The sequence below is a fragment of the Trichechus manatus genome, unplaced genomic scaffold, assembly GCF_000243295.1.
Source record: "Trichechus manatus latirostris isolate Lorelei unplaced genomic scaffold, TriManLat1.0 scaffold00415, whole genome shotgun sequence".
Classification (NCBI taxonomy): domain Eukaryota; kingdom Metazoa; phylum Chordata; class Mammalia; order Sirenia; family Trichechidae; genus Trichechus; species Trichechus manatus.
Window position 1 is genome coordinate 284,673 of NW_004444351.1, and position 5,580 is coordinate 290,252.

Genomic DNA, 5,580 nt, shown 5'->3' on the forward strand with positions numbered 1-5,580 from the left:
GCTCCTGTCACATTAACTTTCATCTCCCAGTCTGCACCTATGGCCTCATGGGGAGTTCCTTATGATCAGTTGACTGAGGAAGAGAAAACTGGTGCCTGGTTTACTGATGGTTCTCTGTGATTGCAGGCGCCACTGGAAAGTGGACTGAGGCAGCACTATAGCCCCTTTCTGGGACCTCCCTGAAGGACAGTGGTGAAGGAAAATCCTCTCAATGGGCAGAACTTCGAGTAGTACACCTAGTTTTTCACTTTGCTTAGAAGGAGAAATGGCCGGATGTGCGATTATATACTGATTAATGGGCTGTGGCCAATGGTTTGGCTGGATGGTGAGGGACTTGGAAGGAACATCATTGGATAATTGGAGACAAGGATTTATGGGGAAGAGTTATGTGGATAGACCTCACTGAATGGGCTAAAGAAGTGAAGATATTTGTGTCTCGTGAATGCTCACCAAAGAGTGACCTCAGTAGAGGATGATTTTAACAATCAAGTGGATAGGATGACGTGTTCTGTGGAAACCAGTCATCATCTTTCCCCAGCTACTCCCATCATTGCTCAATGGGCTCAAGAACAAAGTGGCCATGGTGGCAGGGGTGGAGGTTATGCATGGGCCCAGCAGCATGGACTTCCATTCACCATGGCTGACATGTCCACAGCCTCTGCTGAGTGAGTGCCTAATCTGCCAGCTGCAGAGACCAACACTGATTTCCCGATATGGCACCATTCCTCGAGGTGATCATCCAGTAACCTGGTGGCAAGTTGATTACATTGGTCCACTTCCATCATGGAAAGGGCAGCGTTTTGTCCTTACTGGAAAAGACGCTTACTCTGGATATGGATTTGCCTTCCCTGCACGCAGTAGTTCTGCTAAAACTACCATCCGTGGACTTACACAATGCCTTATCCACCGTCAGGTTATCCCACACAGCATTGCCTCAGATCAAGGGACTCACTTCACAGCAAATGAAGTGCAGCAGTGGGCCCATGCTCATGGAATTCACAGGACTTACCATGTTTTTCATCACCCTGAAGCAGCTGGCTTGATAGAACGATGGAATGGCCTTCTAAAGACATAATTATGGTGCCAGCTAAGGTGGTAATACCTTGCAGGATTGGGGCGATGTTCTCCAGGAGGCTGCATATGCTTTAAACCAGAGTCCAATATACGGTGCTTTTTCTCCCCTAGCTAGGATTCACGGGTCCAGGATTCAAGGGGTGGAAATGGGAGTGGCACCACTCACTAGTAACCCTAGTGACCCACTTGCAAGATTTTTGCTTCCTGTCCCCTAGACCTTATGCTCTGCAGGCCTAGAGGTCTTGGTTCTAGAGACACATAACTGATTCCATTGAACTGGAAGTTAAGAATGCCACCTGGACAGTTTGGGCTCCTTATGCCTCTGGATCAACAGGCAAAGAAGGGAGTTACCATACTGGCTGGTGTGATTGATCCTGATTACCCAGAGGAAATCAGACTGATATTACATAATGGAGGTAAAGAAGAGTATGTCTGGAATACAAGAGATTCCTTGGGGTGTCTCTTAGTACTACCATGCCCTGTGATTAAAGTCAATGGAAAACTACAGCAACCTAATTCCAGCATGACTACTAATGACCCAGACCCTTCAGGAATGAAGGTTTGGGTCACCCCACCAGGCAAAGAACCCTGACCAGCCGAGGTGCTTACTGAGGGCAAAGGGAATACAAAATAGGTGGTGGAAGAAGGTAGTTCTAAATACCAGTTACGGTCTCATGACCGGTTGCAGAAATGGGGACTGTAATTGTTATGAGTATTTCTACCTTGTATGTGTGCATCAAATATTTTTGTTTCCTTCACTTATAAAATATAAGCTGTAAATGGGGCTAGTGTGTTTTTGATTGTACGCATGTTAGTTGTATCTTGTTAGGCAGAAGTATGACTTTTTAATTGTCTTTCTTCAGAGATTATGTATGGTTTGAGGAGATATGTACATGTGCCAAGTTGACAAGGGGTGGACTGTGATGGTTAAGATTGTGTGTCAACTTGGCCGGGCCATGATTCTCAGTGTTTTAATGTAATCACACCCATGATTGTATATACTGTGAGTAGCCTATCAGATGAAAGGGTGTCTCCTTGGAGGTGTTACCCGCATTTGTATATAAGCAGACGTTCTGGCTTTTTGCTCTGTCTGGATCCCGTGGCTGCTTCCTGTCGTCTCATCTCCCATTCTTGGGACATGAGCTGTCAGCTTATCTGTGAACCTGGGATTCCTCGATCTGCACAGCCTGTGAGCGGGAGTCCTGCTCTCTGACCTGCCAAACTTGGGTTTGCCAGCCTCTGTAGCTGAATGACTTGGGAGAGACCTCTACCCTGATCCATGGACTTGGGACGTTCTAGCCTCTACAATCATGTGAGCTGTTTCATTGATATCATCTCTCTCTCTATATATATATATTTATACACTTTACTGATTTTGCTTCTCTAGAGAACCCAGCGTAAGACAGGGATTGTTTCCATGTAATGGTAGTGTTTATCCTTTTACAATATCATTGTTATACATTTCTTTTTAGATTCATTTTTAAGTAATAGATATTTTAAGGATTCATTTTAATTGTGAAGAAAGATATTTTATTTATAACATTTTTGAACTTGTTTTTGCTTGTGGATAAAACACGTCAGAAATCTGGAAAAACCTAGCTAATTCCGTTTTACTTACCATACATAATCTGTCTTCAGAGATTCCAGATTGTAGTTACCCCGTCCCTAGGGTACAGCCCCCCTGACCAGTCCTGTGTTCTCTCCAAGCAACTGTGTGTATAATAAAACCTTTAACATTTCACGGTCTCGCTCTCTCTCAATCTGCATCTGAGCTTACCATACCTCATACAAGGTAGTATGATTAAAACATCTATAGACACACACACGCAAACACCCACACATGTATAGAGACCCATAGAGTAATATATAGATATATATACACACACACATACATACATATTTACTTCAATGAAATGTTAGAAATATTATTCTGATTGGAAATTAAAGACTCATTTGGCAAAGTTGAATCTTTACAAACTTAAGCCTGCCCATCTAGAAACATTTTATTCTGCTAATTTAATTCAATTATCATATCCATGTAATGCTGGTGTTTATCTTCTTACAGTGTTATTGTTACACATTTCTTTTTAGGTTAATTTCTAATTAATATGTATTTTAAGTTTTCATTTTCATTGTGAATAAAGGCATTTTATTTATAACATTTTCTAACTTGTTTTGGTTGTGTGTAAAAAATCTATTTAATTTTATAATTTGATCTTTTCTGTTTACCTTGAGATCTCTCCTGTATTCTAGGTAAGTAAATATATTATGTAAAAAGAGGGGGACTATTTTGATTATTTATTAATCTATCTATCTATTTATTCGTGTTCATATGTCTTTTGGAAATAGGCATCGTTTTGTTATTTCACATCAAACGGGTCTGTTATCTGTAAAATACGCCACATCTGGATTTGTCTTTTTTGCTTTCATGTAATGCAGTTTATCTCATTTCTCTATGTCCTAAACTTTCTGTAAATTCAAATTTAGCTCCAAAGGCTTGGTTAGACTCAATTTCACTATGTTTTGCTATCAATACTCTATTGGTAATGATGTGTACTTTCTGTTGTATCATACCAAGAGGTAAATAATATCAATTGTCCCAATTTTCCTGATTCTGATCAGTGGTTTCAGGTTGTGATTGCCTGATCCCTTGCCTATGAAGTTGATTGTAATCCATATTTCATTAAGGGTTGCATAGTGAAATTGTAATCCAATCATTCTTTTCACATTCATTCCCTGGGATTCTTTAGTAAATAAGAACTTTACTTCATTAAGTTAGGCTATTTGGTTAGTCCAACATATAGCCAGAAAGAGAAAAGAGACAATGAATGCTAAATTATTGCTTTTAAATTTCCACTTTTCAGAGTGAGAAGTTGGGGTCTTAGTTACTTTCAATGGTGTGCAATGAATTGTTGTATGCTTTCCTATTTTTTGATATAATTTAGAACCTCAGCTGTTATTTAGACTTTAATAACTTGCAGTTACATTGTCCTTTTAACTGTCCAAGTTGATACAATTTTGTTAAATTGGAACATCTTTATGTTGAATCCTGTGTCTTTTTGACGAGACTAGACTTTATTGGAGCCCTGGTGGTGCAGCGGTTGAGAGCTTGTCTAGTAACCAAAAGGTCAGCAATTCCAATCCATCCCCTGCTCCTTCGAAACCCTATGGGGCAGTTCTACTCTGTCATATGTGGTTTCTATGAGCCAGAATTGACTTGATTGCAACGGGGTTTTTAATCTTTATTAACTTCTTTTTTTTTTTCTGGCATAAGCTAGTTTAAATTGAACTTTTACATTTTCTGCCCCTGAAATTGGTATCAAGTATGCCTCCAAGTATACCTTCTGTGGTGCGTGGGGTCACTATGAGCCGGAACGACTTGATGGAACCTAAGAACAACAACAAAATATCTCCAAGAGTAGTGCTCACTCTTGCCACTACCTCCAATCCATGGGTAACTGCTCACTTGATTTACGTCAGATTTTGCCTGGCTTTTGCAATTTATACAAAAGAAAATATTCAGGATCTACTTCTTTGTGTCTGAATGGGAAATATTATTAAGAGACCACAATCCAGATGGTTTGTTGGTTTGGTTGGTATAGGTTTGTCATTATTTCTGAGAATTTGAAGAAGAAAAGTTTCTTGAATAAATTGAGATTCCATGTTTTCTATACTAAATTTCCACATGTGATACATATAAGTTTATGCAACTTTTAAAAAGAGCAGAGGCAACAAGTTACTGCAAATATATTGTATGGTAATTTTTAGTGTCAATTTGTGACTTAGTTCATGAAATATGAAAATGTTATTAAATAAATTTCTGTTAAAAGATGCATTTTGGAATTGGGGAAGTTGAGGTAGAAGGCATAAAATTGATAGGTACAGCAGCTAATTTTTTTTTATTTTACCATTTTCAAAGCCATTTTCAAAGCACTTTTATTTATTTATCTTATCTTTTTTTTTTATTGTACTTCAGGTGAAGGCTTACAGAACAAATAGTTTCTCATGAAACAGTAGTACACATATTGTTTTATGACATTGGGTAACAACCCCACAACATGTCAATCCTCTCCCTTCTCGACTTTTTGTTTTTTTTGATGAAAATATACATAGCCAACGATACACCATTTCAAAAATTTCTACATGCACAGTTCAGTGACATCGACTACACTCTTCAAATTGTGCTGCTATTCTCACTTTAGATGAAGTTTTACAGAACAAAATAGTTTCTCATTAAACAGTTAGTACACAAGTTTCCTATGATAATGGTTAACAACCTGACAACACATCAAGACTATCTTTACTCAACCTTGGGTTCCCTATCACCAGCTTTCCTGTCCCCTTCTGCCTTCTGGCCCTTGTCCCTAGGCTGCTGTGCCTCATTAGTCCCATTTGGTTTTATGGGGCTCTCCACTCCCAGGCTGAACCGTGAACCTCGGAAATGACTTCACCACTGAGCTAAAAGGGTATCTGGGGGCCATACTCTCGGGGTTTCTCCAGTCTCCT